This window comes from Carassius auratus, chromosome 38 (genome assembly GCF_003368295.1).
Source record: "Carassius auratus strain Wakin chromosome 38, ASM336829v1, whole genome shotgun sequence".
Classification (NCBI taxonomy): Eukaryota; Metazoa; Chordata; class Actinopteri; order Cypriniformes; family Cyprinidae; genus Carassius; species Carassius auratus.
Window position 1 is genome coordinate 149,055 of NC_039280.1, and position 16,821 is coordinate 165,875.

Consider the following 16,821-nt stretch of genomic DNA (forward strand, 5'->3'; position numbering starts at 1 on the left):
TGACTGGAGGTCGACACACAACGACTCTTTCTGCGCCGTTTGCTGGAGATGAGCTGATATCAGTAATGAAGCGGATTGATGAGTGTGAATGGCAGATGCAATCAGCTCTGATTACAGAAGAACACTGTACAATCACACGAGCCGTTTCCCAACTTGACAGGATAAACATCACACACACATATACAGATATATACGTAGCCTTCTACACAAAGACTAATATTTCTGTGCAAATGCAAGTATTGTGACTAGCCTCTTTTGTGCATATTACTACATTTATCATGCTGAAAACTAGAGACATTTACTGATGTTTTTTACCTTTACTCAATTTGGTTTCTGGTTTTCCTTCAACAAAAATGTGTTGAAAGAGGTCAAATCTTTGTGCAGTTCCTTCATGATTACGTGTAGACTACTAACCTAACATTTTTGGCAGTGTTTTGTGTTTCACGCGGCTCTGAATCCTGCCAGGCAGCTTATTAGTTCAATCTTGCCATGTCTCTACAGCTCTAGATGATTACTCATATTGGGCTTCCCTCCAAACGCTCAAATGTCAGCGTGTCTGTAAGTAATTAATCCAGATTTAATTGTGTTCTGCTGTTTGGGGTGGCACTGTACTTCACAGCAGCTCGGAGCGCTTCAGCTTCTTCCCGTCACACTGTGCTAAAGTAGATGAGCTTCTTAGTGAGGTAACAGAAATGATGGGCTTTAGTAGAGTCAGTGTACTATGAGTACTTACAGTATCTTTCGATCAAATCAACGTGTTGATGAATGCACGACAAGCTAATAATGCAGTACTATAAATAAACAAAACAGTGAGAAGTCAAAGTCAGTTTTGTTTGTTTTTTAATTAAAACAGTTTAATGCACTTTTTCAGTAAGCTTATTGCAATGCATTTTTTGCAATGCATTTTTTATTGCAATTATTATTATTTTTTTTATTATTACATTAATTGCAAATGCTATGTCCGGGATGATTTTTCTAAATATATCTCAGATGTTTCTCCCAAGATTATTCTTTGTTAAAAACAAATGTTTTAAAATTATGTATATTACACACTTATAATTTAATGGGGAATGGCAAATATAAATTTTTTAAACTATATGTAATAAGTATTTTTATTAATTCTTGCCTTTTATAATTGTGTTGTGTTCCTGTAGCTCAACTGGTAGAGCACTGCTTTAGCAAGCAAGCAAGCGCAAGGTTGGGGATTCGATTCCCCGGGAACACATGATATGTAAAAATTGATAGCCTGAATGCACTGTAAGTCGCTTTGGATAAAAGCGTCTGCTAAATGCATAAATTTAATTTAATTTAATTTATAATTTGTAAATTATATACTTACTTTGTAATGTAAAAATGATATAAAATCATGCAAAAAGAAAATTACACATTTTTACAGCTTTAAAAAGTATAACTAAATTATTTTATAAGTAATTTATATTATTTTATATTTTATATTATATTATTTTAATTTATATTATTATTATAACTTTATTTTAATTATTATTATAATTTCTATAAATAAATCATTTTACACCCATAAGATAATAAGCCGTATTTATATATAATCTAATTTTGAGACCTATGTCTCAATCAGAAATACATTTGGAAATATTTTATTTGGAAATAACTATGTTTGAGATTCTTCTCCTAAAACTCCTCTTTGTTTGAGTCAAAATCGAGATCATGTCTTAAACTCTAGGAGACATATGATATTACTGGGAGAAACATCTGAGGAGGAGATGTGAGCACTTGAAATTCCATTTAGATTTAATTAAATATATTAATTAATTTGGATGTGCTTGTTTGTTTAGTTTGTTGTGAGTGAGGGCGCCAGATCCAGTTATTATACGCATCTTATCTTTTCTACTTTAGAAAGTGTATAAAGTGGGACTTTGCAGTTTAGGGTTAGCGATATCTTTATCTGATCTTATTTACAAGATCAATATTTACATCTGTCAAAAACTTAATCAATGCTATCAAAACAGTGGTGCAGAGATCTATAGAACAATTAGGGAACAGCCACGAAGAAGCCTATACCTTTTTCATTCTTTAGACTTATAAAAGTTATATTTCTAACAAAGTCATGCTAACAACATTCATAGGAGCACTAGACAAAGTTATCTATATAGCAGTGGTTATTAATTAAACTAAAACGTATTGTTGCATGAATAATAAACAACTTGATAAAATGATACGCAACTAAACTATAGTGATGGTGAAATATGATAGAATTTAACATTGTTCATTCCTCCGAAACAGAATCCATCTCTCACAAACATTTACATGTCTGTCTCTTTTAAAGTGTTTTGTCTATGAAGACCTCATTCATGTCTATGGCCATGGACACACACACACACACACACACACACACACACACACACACACACACAAACACACACACTCACAATAATTCTGCATTGTGCTAATTTTCAGTTTCTCTATAATTTATAATGACCAACTGTTGTAATATGTTTTTCCAGAATCAAAACATTTTAAGCAGACTTGTTCTGGATATGTTCTGGACCTACAGCAGCAGAATAAACAACTGTCGTCACTTGAGAGAAGCTATCCAATGATAACTAATAATAATTATTAAAGCCTGTGGCAATCAGTCATTTATTTCCTAATGTTTATTTACCTTCCTGCAGAATCGCCGGCTCGAATTGAAGCATTTCTGTTTTTGGACGGCTAAAGCGAGTGATTGTTTGTGGAAAGAGGTCTCTGTCCTTCCTCTGCGTAGGATGAGATGAGTTTCCTGTTAAAACAAAAGCACACAAACAAGCTGTTAGCATTGGCTCAAACAGCACAGGATAGGGAGAGCAGGTCATTATGTGTTTGTTTGTCGTCTGGACATGTGGAAGTGTCTGGAAACCTGGCCTGATTAAACTCACTAAAACACAGTCAATATAACAACATCAACACATTGCAGACTGTTGTCTCACAGCAAGAAGGTTGATGATCAAATTTTTTTTTTCTTGAGAACAGTAGCAGTATTGATATCAATGATACTGGCCTTCACTAATAATAGGCAAATCTGTAAAAAGATGCAAAACATTTTTAAGTTGCTTCTTGGAGATTATGTAACGTAAAAATTATGATAATATAAGTTCCTGTGACTCAGTGGTAGAGTATTGCATTAGCAGTGCAAAAGATCATTGGTTCATTCCCAAGAAACGCACATACAGGTAAAAACATTTTTTTTTAAGTATAGCCAGAATGCACTGTAAGTCACTTAGGATAAAAGTCATATAAGATTAATCACAGAAAAATGTGCAAATAGAAAAGTAATTACTTAAAATGGTTTATATGACACACTTGCTATATACACACCCATACATATATATATATACATATATACATATATATATATATATATATATATATACACACTTAGAAGTTGCGTGTAAAATTATTTATCCACAATTTATTGCTTAATAGAAAATATAAATCACAATTATTGTGTTATAAAACAATTATTTTATCATTTTTAAAACCACATATACATATATATGTTTGTGTGTGTGTGTGTGCACAAGTAGTTTTTTTTAATGTTCTTCTTATGCTAATACAATGCTCTCTTACACTCATCAATGCTCTATTTATTTGAACAAAAATACTGAAAAACTGTAATATTGTGAAAAATTATTGCAGTTTCTAATATTTATAATTCTAATCTATATATAATTTATAATATACTTTAAAATGTAATTTATTTCTGTGATGCAAGAAAGAAAGTAGTAAAAAATGACTGTTTGACCTCAAACATTTGTATAGTATTGTAAAACAAAAGTACTATTTTGAATAAACACTGCTCTTTTAAACTTTTTTTTTTTTTATCAAAGAATCCTGAAAAAAAAAGTACCACAGGTCCCGTAAAAATACATATTTTGGAACTATTCTTCTAATGCGATCACATTTAATCATTTGGCAGATGTTTTTACCCGAAACCAACAACAAGTTCCAGTGTGTTCATGGTTCATATTTCATCAGCGTGTGAGTTTCTCAATGCACAGCTCTACAGCAGCTCTTACTGATCACAGTCCTGATCAGGACAACACATGATGCTTCGGGGAAACATTATTCCTACCATTAGTGTACTGTAAATTGCTTTACATAAGCTATAACATTGCTAATATATTCTCTGTGCTTGCTTCCTATATGAAAATCATTTTGTTGCTGTGGAAACAATAAATGCACATGCAGCTATCCAATAACAAAGACGAATGGCTCAATCTTCAGCCCTCTTCTTATTTCTCATTTCACAGTGGAATTAACGCTCGGCTGGAATACAGTACCTTGTAATATCTTTCACCTGTGTCATGGAGTTTTATAAGCTCATGAGCGTGAACAGATGATGAATGACACACAACGATATGCAATAACTCTCCTGTGTTTACACAGATGAAACTCATCTATATGCTGCATTTAAGTGCTTGTCAGAAAATACTACTTCCTTCTGAAGTTGTAATTATGAGTATGTCACATTCAAGTGATTTATTTTTGGATGCTTGCTCCTTGCAGTGTGCTATAAATTGCCCAATACATGCTTTTTCTGCATGTAAAATGTGCAATATCCAATGAATGGCTACAGACAGGACATAAAACTGACAATGACACCCCATAGCAAATAATTTCAGAAAACGTATCATGACACTGTGCATTACTTCTTTGGAGAAACTGTAAATTGATAATGATAATTTTAATTCATACAATATCAACACATTTTCATTACAAACTTTAGAAGATGTTTAATTAACAAAACATAAAAAAAAAAAAATATAGTTACCAGCCAACTGGCAGTTAACACTTTAACTTGCATTTGTTATTTTAATCCCTGGCTACAGGTATAATTGCATTTAGATAAAAATCTAATTCAGACTGTACATAAAAGATGCATTATTCCACAATGTTTAAGTACAAAATTTGTTCAATTTAAAGTGATTTGACAGGGAAATCTTCAGTGTTTCCGTACATCCTCAGACATATGCTTCTAGATGTTATCAACTCACAATAATTCCTTTATGCTTATTATATATACAGGACACAAAAAACCTACAAAAACAAGAATATGAATGTGCAGATGGGCAAGAGAAATGCTATTATGGGAAAACATAATAGAAAATCCAACAAGTTGACCAGAGGGGAAATGAGAAACAAGTAATTTTATCTGAAGAGTAATTAGTTGAGCTCTGGCTGAAGCTCTAATGCTTGTTTCTGTGTGGGCAGAACAACCAACACACACTGATGAGGAAACAGTTCCAGTCTGTGAGGAGTCATTATCATGTCAGTGATATGATTTTGATGATATGTTGTGGGATAATATTATTAGTTAATGATGGTTTTGGGTTTTCGATTTGGATTAATTCATCTAAATACAAGCAGAGTCAATGATAATTAATTCAACATTAAAACCACATAACACACCTAGGGCGGTGTTCGCATGAGGAGTACTTACTAAAATGTGTATCATTTCAAGGAAAACAGGCAAAACAAATTTAAACTTTTTATAATAACAGTGCACTTAAAAAAATTATATTTATGTTTTGTTTTTGTTTTAAACCAAAGGGCTTTCATTTTGACAGAACACTGCAGGGGAACTTTTCTTTTGAAATTCTTCTCTTTTGTTAACAATAAAGTTACTGCCACAATGCCAGGGTATAGTGGGTGGTTGCCAAAAGTGGGTGGATGGTTTTTAACATGTTGCTATGGTGATCTGGGTGTTTATTTAACATGTTGCTATGTAGTTGATATGGTTTTCAGGGTGGTTTTTAACATGTTGCTATGGTGTTCATGGTGGATTTTAACACGTTGCTATGGTGTTTAGGGTGTTTTTTAAAAACATGTAGCTGTGTAATTGCTATGGTGTTCATAGTGGTTTTTATCATGTTGCTATGGTGTTTAGGGTGTTTTTTAAAAACATGTAGCTGTGTAGTTGCTTTGGTGTTCAAGGTGGTTTTTAAACATGTTGCTATGGTGTTCATAGTGTTTTTTAACATGTTGCTATGGTGTTTAGGGTGTATTTTAAAAACATGTAGCTATGTAGTTGCTATGGTGTTCATAGTGGTTTTTATCATGTTGCTATGGTGTTTAGGGTGTTTTTTAAAAACATGTAGCTGTGTAGTTGCTTTGGTGTTCAAGGTGGTTTTTAAACATGTTGCTATGGTGTTCATAGTGTTTTTTAACATGTTGCTATGGTGTTTAGGGTGTATTTTAAAAACATGTAGCTATGTAGTTGCTATGGTGTTCATGGTGGATTTTAACATGTTGCTATGGTGTTTAGGGTGTTTTTTTAAACATGAAGCTGTGTAGTTGCTATGGTGTTTAGGGTGTTTTTTTAAACATGAAGCTGTGTAGTTGCTATGGTGTTCAGGGTGTTTTTTAAACATGAAGCTGTGTAGTTGCTATGGTGTTCAGGGTGTTTTTTTAACATGAAGCTGTGTAGTTGCTTTGGTGTTCAGGGAGTTTTTTTAACATGAAGCTGTGTAGTTGCTACGGTGTTTAGGGTGTTGTTTTTTAAACATGAAGCTGTGTAGTTGCTATGGTGTTCAGGGTGTTCTTTAAAAACATGTAGCTGTGTTGTTGCTGTGGTGTTCAGGATGGTTTTCAACATGTTGCTATGATGTTTAGGGTGTTTTTAGAAACATATAGCTGTGTAGTTGCTATGGTGTTCATGGTGGATTTTATCGTGTTGCTATGGTGTTCATGGTGGATTTTAACATGTTGCTATGGTGTTCGTTGTGGTTTTTAACATGTTGCTATGGTGTTCATTGTGGTTTTTAACATGTTGCTATGGTGTTCTTGGCGGTTTTTAACATGTTGCTATGATGTTTAGGGTGTTTTTGAAAACATATAGCTGTGTAGTTGCTATGGTGTTCATGGTGGTTTTTAACATGTTGCTATGGTGTTCATGGTGGATTTTAACATGTTGCTATGATGTTTAGGGTGTTTTTGAAAACATATAGCTGTGTAGTTGCTATGGTGTTCATGTTGGTTTTTAACATGTTGCTATGGTGTTCATGGTGGATTTTAACATGTTGCTATGGTGTTTAGGGTGTTTTTTTTTAAACATATAGCTGTGTAGTTGCTATGGTGTTCATGGTGGTTTTTAACATGTTGCTATGGTGTTCATGGTGGATTTTTAAATGTTGCTATGGTGTTTCAGGCTGTTTTTTAAAACATGAAGCTGTGTAGTTGCTATGGTGTTCAGGGTGTTTTTTTAAACATGAAGCTGTGTAGTTGCTATGGTGTTCAGGGTGTTTTTTAAAAACATGAAGCTGTGTAGTTGCTATGGTGTTCAGGGCGTTTTTTTAAAAACATGAAGCTGTGTAGTTGCTATGATGTTTAGGGTGTTTTTAAAAACATATAGCTGTGTAGTTGCTATGGTGTTCATGGTGGTTTTCAAAATGTTGCTATGGTGTTCAGGGTGGTTTTTAACATGTTGCTATGGTGTTCATGGTGGATTTTTAAATGTTGCTATGGTGTTCAGGGTGTTTTTTAAAACATGAAGCTGTGTAGTTACTATGGTGTTCAGGGTGTTTTTTAAAACATGAAGCTGTGTAGTTACTATGGTGTTCAGGGTGTTTTTTAAAAACATGAAGCTGTGTAGTTGCTATGGTGTTCAGGGTGTTTTTTTAAACATGTAGCTGTGTAGTTGCTATGATGTTTAGGGTGTTTTTAAAAACATATAGCTGAGTAGTTGCTATGGTGTTCATGGTGAATTTTAACATGTTGCTATGGTGTTCGTTGTGGTTTTTAACATGTTGCTATGGTGTTCATTGTGGTTTTTAACATGTTGCTATGGTGTTCAGGGTGGTTTTTAACATGTTGCTATGATGTTTAGGGTGTTTTTGAAAACATATAGCTGTGTAGTTGCTATGGTGTTCATGGTGGTTTTTAACATGTTGCTATGGTGTTCATGGTGGATTTTAACATGTTGCTATGAGGTTTAGGGTGTTTTTGAAAACATATAGCTGTGTAGTTGCTATGGTGTTCATGGTGGTTTTTAACATGTTGCTATGGTGTTCATGGTGGATTTTAACATGTTGCTATGGTGTTTAGGGTGTTTTTTTAAAACATATAGCTGTGTAGTTGCTATGGTGTTCATGGTGGTTTTTAACATGTTGCTATGGTGTTCATGGTGGATTTTTAAATGTTGCTATGGTGTTTCAGGCTGTTTTTTAAAACATGAAGCTGTGTAGTTGCCATGGTGTTCAGGGTGTTTTTTTAAACATGAAGCTGTGTAGTTGCTATGGTGTTCAGGGTGTTTTTTAAAAACATGAAGCTGTGTAGTTGCTATGGTGTTCAGGGCGTTTTTTTTAAAACATGTAGCTGTGTAGTTGCTATGATGTTTAGGGTGTTTTTAAAAACATATAGCTGTGTAGTTGCTATGGTGTTCATGGTGGTTTTTAAAATGTTGCTATGGTGTTCAGGGTGGTTTTTAACATGTTGCTATGGTGTTCATGGTGGATTTTTAAATGTTGCTATGGTGTTCAGGGTGTTTTTTAAAACATGAAGCTGTGTAGTTACTATGGTGTTCAGGGTGTTTTTTAAAAACATGAAGCTGTGTAGTTGCTATGGTGTTCAGGGTGTTTTTTTAAACATGTAGCTGTGTAGTTGCTATGATGTTTAGGGTGTTTTTAAAAACATATAGCTGTGTAGTTGCTATGGTGTTCATGGTGGATTTTAACGTGTTGCTATGGTGTTCATGGTGAATTTTAACATGTTGCTATGGTGTTCATGGGGTTTTTATCATGTTGCTATGATGTTAAGGGTGTTTTTTTAAAAACATGTAACTGTGTAGTTGCTATGGTGTTCATGGTGGTTTTTAACATGTTGCTATGATGTTTAGGGTGTTTTTTTAAAAACATAACTGTGTAGTTGCTATGGTGTTCATGGTGGTTTTTAACATGTTGCTATGGTGTTCATGGTGGTTTTTAAAATGTTGCTATGATGTTTAGGGTGTTTTTTTAAAACATATAGCTGTGTAGTTGCTATGTGTTCATGGTGGTTTTTAACATGTTGCTATGGTGTTTAGGGTGTTTGTTTTTTTAAACATGAAGCTGTGTAGTTGCTATGGTGTTCAGGGTGGATTTTAACATGTTGCTATGGTGGTTTAGGGTGTTTTTTTTAAACATGAAGCTGTGTAGTTGCTATGGTGTTCAGGGTGTTTTTTAAAAACATGAAGCTGTGTAGTTGCTATGGTGTTCAGGATGGGTTTTAACATGTTGCTATGATGTTTAGGGTGTTTTTAAAAACATATAGCTGTATAGTTGCTATGGTGTTCATGGTGGTTTTTAAAATGTTGCTATGGTGTTCATGGTGGATTTTAACGTGTTGCTATGGTGTTCATGGTGGATTTTAACATGTTGCTATGGTGTTCATGGTGGTTTTTATCATGTTGCTATGGTGTTCATGGTGGATTTTAACATGTTGCTATGGTGTTCATGGGGGTTTTTATCATGTTGCTATGGTGTTCTTGGTGGTTTTTAACATGTTGCTATGATGTTTAGGGTGTTTTTGAAAACATATAGCTGTGTAGTTGCTATGGTGTTCATGGTGGTTTTTAACATGTTGCTATGGTGTTCATGGTGGTTTTTAACATGTTCCTATGGTGTTCATGGTGGTTTTTAACATGTTCCTATGGTGTTCATGGTGGTTTTTAACATGTTGCTATGATGTTTAGGGTGTTTTTTAAAAACATATAACTGTGTAGTTGCTATGGTGTTCAGGGTGGTTTATAACATGTTGCTAGGGTGGTTTAGGGTGTTTTTTTAAACATGAAGCTGTGTAGTTGCTATGGTGTTCAGGGTGTTTTTTAAAAACATGAAGCTGTGTAGTTGCTATGGTGTTCAGGGTGTTTTTTAAAAACATGAAGCTGTGTAGTTTCTATGGTGTTCAGGATGGTTTTTTAACATGTTGCTATGATGTTTAGGGTGTTTTTAAAAACATATAGCTGTATAGTTGCTATGGTGTTCATGGTGGTTTTTAAAATGTTGCTATGGTGTTCATGGTGGTTTTTAACATGTTGCTATGGTTGTTCATGGTGGATTTTAACATGTTCAGGGCTGATAGTGAAAAAAATTCCTGAGCCTGAACTTTTTTTCCTTGCCCCCCGAGAGGGTACTATGTATGCAACGCACTTTTAACACAACTTGTTGGCCCCTGGGCCCAAATATATAAACAGCCTAAGTATGTATAACCCTGATCATCATTATTGACAAGTGGCTCTTTTTTAGATATTTTCATATTTGCATTATGCCCTCAGTATTATTCAAGAAAACACAGCATTTTCTTCTCAATATGTTCAGTGCCTACATTGACCTTATTAGCCCATCTTAGTACAATCACTGGAAGTAAATGCTGCAGATGCTACAGTCATACCAAGACAGGTCAGTAAGTGCCATTACTTACGTTTGGAGTTGAGAAATATGAGACACAATTGCAAACACCTTCGCGCATGGAGCATTGCCTTAACCTGTATCAATCTATTTGACAAAGACACGAGGCCCGCCCCTTAACTACTTCTGATTGGCTCATGAGTCGTTGAGCGTTAAAGCTGCTCTCTGACCTGCGCATCTCACATCTAAATGACAGATCAGTACGACGACATATAGTGCCATGTAAAAAAAAAAAAAAATTATTTAATAAAAAAAAAATCTAAGTTTCCGAGATAGTCGAAACTCCGAGATTAAAGTCGGAATATTCAGAGAATAAAGTCGAAATATCTAACCTCTGCAAAAAATAATAATAATATTAATATTAAAAATAAAGTCGGAGAATAAAGTCGAAATGTTCCGAGAATAAAATACTTTATTCCGTGCGGAAACAAGGCTATGGTTGTGACGATGACGCACTTGATTTATTAGCCTATGTAGCCTACTGCTGTTCTGTTTGCATAGACAGAACATAGCAAAACGTTTAGATATAGTTTCAGCTATTAAAACAGTTCCGTTTTGTATGTATGACACATTGATTTCGTTTCTGTTTTATTAAGTTCACTTCCGCAGTAAAGAGACGTCTGCAGATTTTGTTTGTCTGTAAATACACGGTGCGCTGTCATTCATGATGAAAATAAAACTAAATGTCATTATCCATGATTTCAATGAATAATCCACCTGGTCAACATAATGTTTTACTCATTGATACTTTTAATTGAATAATCACTTGAAACAGTTTTGCTGATTTGTATTTATTAAAACGATGTATTTTAAATTTATATTAGTCTACATCAACTTGTATTCCTTGTACATAACAATGAATGTGTCGGAGGGTAAGGGGATATTTGAATTATTTATGAATAAACTAGTGTATTCTAAATCAGTGACAAGATCCTTAATAGAAATCTCCACTTTGACGCGAGAAATGCATCTTTACAGATATAATGAAAGAGTTTTTGGTTTGATTTGTTTTATTTCGTTAAGCAATAATTTAAATCTCCCCATCTATGTATTTGATGTTGGTAAGGCATGTATTGTTTTGAGGATAATTCGTTTCTACTGGATAAAAAAAAGTGCAAGTGACGGCTCTTGCGCCTCTGTATTGCATTGTGCAAGCTTCCACTCTCCGCACAAACCATTGGATATGCGCCTATACCTTATGTATATCTGACTAATCTTCCCATTACAACTTAATTAATAAAAACAGAAACGAAATAATTTTGCCATACATACAAAACGGAACTATTTTAATAGCTGAAACGATGTCTAACATAACAGCACATATTCTCTTCCGTGCTTTTAAAAACAGACATCAAATAAACATTAGACAATCTTTTTTATTATTATTATTATTTTTATTATTTTTTTAACATGGCACTAAAACGCCGCCGTAGACCAATATAACCAGAACCTGAATTTTTTTTTATTTTTTTTTTCGCAGCCACAGTAGCCTACGCCGGAAATCCGGCGTGGTGCCGGAACGCTATCACCCCTGCATGTTGCTATGGTGTTTAGGGTGTTTCTTTTTAAACATTAAGCTGTGTAGTTGCTATGGTGTTCAGGGTGTTTTTATAAACATGAAGCTGTGTAGTTGCTATGGTGTTCAGGGTGTTTTTATAAACATGAAGCTGTGTAGTTGCTATGGTGTTCAGGATGGTTTTTTAACATGTTGCTATGATGTTTAGGGTGTTTTTAAAAACATATAGCTGTATAGTTGCTATGGTGTTCATGGTGGTTTTTAAAATGTTGCTATGGTGTTCATGGTGGATTTTAACGTGTTGCTATGGTGTTCATGGTGGATTTTAACATGTTGCTATGGTGTTCATGGTGGTTTTTATCATGTTGCTATGGTGTTCTTGGCGGTTTTTAACATGTTGCTATGATGTTTAGGGTGTTTTAGAAAACATACAGTTGTGTAGTTGCTATGGTGTTCATGGTAGTTTTTAACATGTTGCTATGGTGTTCATGGTGGTTTTTAACATGTTGCTATGATGTTTAGGGTGTTTTTTAAAAACATGTAACTGTGTAGTTGCTATGGTGTTCATGGTGGTTTTTAACATGTTGCTATGGTGTTTAGGGTGTTTTTTAAAAAACATGAAGCTGTGTAGTTGCTATGGTGTTCAGGGTGTTTTTATAAACATGAAGCTGTGTAGTTGCTATGGTGTTCAGGGTGTTTTTGAAAAACATGAAGCTGTGTAGTCGCTATGGTGTTCAGGGTCTTTTTTTAAACATGTAGCTGTGTAGTTGCTATGGTGTTTCGGGTGTTTTTAACATGTTGGTATGATGTTTAGGGTGTTTTTAAAAACATATAGCTGTGTAGTTGCTATGGTGTTCATGGTGGTTTTTAACATGTTGCTATGGTGTTCATGGTGGTTTTTAACATGTTGCTATGGTGTTTAGGTTTTTTTTTTAAAAACATGTAGCTGTGTAGTTGCTATGGTGTTCATGGTGGTTTTTAACATGTTGCCATGGTGTTTAGGGTGTTTTTAAAAAAAACATGTAGCTGTCTAGTTGCTATGGTGTTTAGGGTATTTTTTTAAACATGAAGCTGTGTAGTTGCTATGGTATTCTGGGTTGTTTGTAAACATGTTGCTATGCAGTTGCTAGGGTGTTCTGGGTTGTTTGTAAACATTTCGCTATGCAGTTGCTAGGGTGTTCAGGACTGTTTTAACATGCTACCATGCAGTTGCTATGCTGTCCTGTGTAGTTGTATGCATGTTGCTATGGAGCTGACAGGGTGATCCGAGTGATTTTAACGTCTTGCAAAGGAATTGCCTTGGGGTTCTGGGTGGTTTTATGCTAATTGTTTAACAGTTCCTAGATTGGCCTGGGAGGTTTTTAGAATGCCAGGGTGTTGTGAGGAATCAATGGATGGCTACAACTTTTGGTCAAAATGCAAAGTGCCACTTCACAAACCAACTTACCTTGATGCAGCACTGTTTTAAAATCAGTGATTTGCAGGGTTCTCAGATGTAGCATAGCTTCAGCACATAAGCACCTATAGACTCAGATTTTGTGTCACATTTGTGTAGGACACAAAGCTTGCTTAAATCTTTAAGACTGCTGTTAGGCTGCCATGTATGGCTGTTTCCCTCAGGACATGCAAATCTAGTTATGTTTGAAGTGTGTCAGTAGTTTCAACACAAATTTCGTTACTGTCTTCAAGAAGATAAATGATTTCCAGAAAAGCCTGCCCTCCAGAAGATCTTTGATCCTGACATGGCCCCTCCAGAGAGACCTGCACAACATAACATTAAATCCTTCAAGTGTGCCCCAGCTCTCTATTCACAGCAGGCAAGTAAATCTGAATAAGAAGTGACATCTTTAAGCTTCATTATATTAGCACATGATCCCCTCTTAAAGTCTCTAGGAGTGCGGTGAGTGTTTGTTTACAGTCTGTCTCCTCTGCAGCATGTGTTGGAGATTTCCTTAGCCTGTGGTCTAATTGTTCTTGGGGTAAATTGGGCCTCCTGTTCACTGCCATTGCACACACGGTAAATCTGATAGATAATCAAAATCGATTTGAGCTTTGAAGCCGGTTCAAAAACCCCCCACTACCGCTCACACCCACTGTGCTGGCATTTAGCAGTGGGGTATCACCTTCAAAAATACTGTGCTATTTAGGTTGTCTTAAGAAATCTGACATGCTAGTAATTTTAGAAAACGTCACAACATCCTAGCAATGTGCCAAATCATGCTAACAGCAAGTTAAAAACATGTTAGAAACATGCTTTTCTAACAATGTCAAATCATGCCATCATGTTAAAACATGTGTAGAAACACGTTAGCAACATGTTAAACATACCACTTCATGGTAAAATTGCAAGCAAACCATAAAAGACTATCTATATTCTAAAACTACTCAGGCTACTCTAACAAATGCATAGGAATATCCCTTATGAAAATTAACTATTTTATTATAGTAAAGTGTTGCACCCAGATTTTTGATGGATTGATTACCATTTGTATAACCACAGTATTACTACAAATACCACAATTAAGGTATGGTCAGTGTAGCAAAACCATAGTTATTTTGTGGTTAATTTGTGTTAACATTAAAAAGGTTTTAATTTATTTTTCTTTGTTTTATTTTATTTTGAACGATCATCCCTAACCCTAACAAATGTCTAGCAACATACTAAAGAAATAAAAATAATAATTCACCCAGAAAACCCTACCAATGCATAGTAACACATTTATGGTGTGGTAAGGTAAGCAATTATTTCCATTTCCTCTGTCAGAAGTCAAAATAGCGAACTGTAAAGTAACACTTTTTTGGTACCCTTCGGTTATGGAACATAGCATAGCAAAGGGTACCAAAAGGGTGGAGCTAAAATCCCCTCAGAACGTTGATTGTGTGACACAATCAGAATCACAATCAGAATGAGAATCACATTTATTGCCAAGTACTGTATGCATGTATGGTAAATTGGTGCTTGACAAAGACAAAAGAAAAACAAGAATAAATAAAACAACAATGTGATAAGCAATTTTAAAATAAGACAAGTAAAATCTATAAAGTAAGAGTGGAGAGAAAAAATCAGGAAGATAAAGATATCAAATACAAAATAAACATGAACACTAACCTAAACTGAACATTCCTGAACATTGTGCAAAATGTGCAGAGAGGAGCCAGTGCAAAGCTTAAAGGGGAGGTGAAATGCTAGTTTTCACTCAATATCCTGTTAATCTTGAGTACCTATAGAGTAGTACTGCACCCTTCATAACTCCAGAAAGTCTTTATTTTTATCATATTTATAAGAGAAAGATAGTCTGTAACGATTTTTCCCGGAAAAACACGAGCGCCTAGAGGCATGACGTGTGGGCGGAGCTAAAGAATCACGAGCGCCAGTAGGCTTTTGTGTTGAGAGCGTCTGGAAGCTGTGACACAGATCCAGAGGCTGAAATTTAACAAGAGCAGCATCAGCAAAGGCGGTATGCTATGTGGTTGTTACGGCCCATTACCATTTCAAGGCTCGTGAATTCTAAGGACACAGGCCGAACATATAACAAAGAAGAATCACAACCCCTGATGTGAATTCCAAGAAGTCTCTATTTAATTAAAGTTCAAAATCAAACATTCACAAATAATATTTATAATAAAGAAAACAATCTAATGGATGATAAAGAGAACAAACAGTTCACGGGTAGGAAAACTAAGAATATGTACTGAAACTGTATATATTTGCTTAGCGGTTTTGGAAAATGACTAAGTTCCACTTTATGTCGTCTTTTTTATTTATTTATTTTTTTTAAGCTGTACATGTGGAACATCGCATGTTGTTTACTTGATGTGCTTATGCGCTGATAGCTAAGTTAACAACACAGAAATATTTGAAGCAGTTTTACTCACCGCCTGCGGTTCCAACACACGATCGTGAGTGACCCTTTTTCGTTGGGATTGCATCATCCTTAAGAAATAAACGATACGCAAATCCGTCGTCAAACTGGGCCTTGTTTGTAAAACAAGCATCTTCGAAATGCAGGGAACAAACAAAAACACTTGCACAACTCCGTTGATGCTCTGTAAAAATAAACTCCATCCACTGGTCCCTTAATGCTGTTTTTTTTGGTAATCTGTGCGGGGTTGTCTTGCCCTGGCAACCAAAAACACACTTCTTTTGTGACTTTTCGCGATGCTCTCGCTCTGATCAGTGAATCGCTCTGATCAGTGAAATGTTTGTGCTCAGCCTCACTATATGGGAGCGCGCGCTATTCCGGCAGAAGGGCCTCAGGACCCATATAAGGAAATTCCGCTCCATTTCCGAAAAAAACTTTCAGAAACTTGTGACAAACCGGAAGAGGTTTTGTTGGAACAAAAATACTCCTTCAAACGTACAACTTAATTTTTGAAACTTTGTCCATGTTTAGCATGGGAATCCAACTCTTTAACAGTGTAAAAAACTCAGTATGCATGAAATAGCATTTCACCCCCCCCCCCCCCCCCTTTAAGAAGAATATAGCAGCCCGAGTTGTGTGTTAATGTAACACATGTGAAACAACATGTGTGCAGACATCCCAAGTCTCCCGGAAGTTCCGGGAGTCTCCCGCATATTGAAAGCGGCTCCCTGAGACCCGCAAATTAGTTAAAATCTCCCGGAATCTAGACCGAGCGAGCAAAAGCGCGCATGCGAAACAGATACTGTGTTTCAAACCGTGTAGTGCGCGCACGGCAGAGACGGAGAGGGAGCGAGAGACCTTGCGTGTGTGTGCTAATGTGCGTGTGTGCGAAGCGCATGTCAGACAGAGAGCATCCTGATTGGCCTGTTTCTGCAAATCAACCCATCAATTGTCAGTGTGGGTGGGCTTTTATCTCTTCTCCCGAACAAAATTAATCAGTTATGTCTATCTAGAAACAGGAGCACCATGGCAGAGGGAGAGTGCC

At 35.5% G+C, this 16,821-nt stretch overlaps 1 long non-coding RNA gene across 1 annotated transcript in view; it reads right to left on the minus strand.

Annotated features, from left to right (window-relative positions):
• Nucleotides 1–16,821, minus strand: part of LOC113056576 (uncharacterized) — a 50,699-nt gene that overhangs the window by 7,440 nt on the left and 26,438 nt on the right. Inside the window, exon 5 of the long non-coding RNA XR_003277717.1 lies at nucleotides 2,639–2,755. This is a non-coding gene — a long non-coding RNA (uncharacterized LOC113056576). The remainder of the gene's footprint in view (nucleotides 1–2,638; nucleotides 2,756–16,821) is intronic.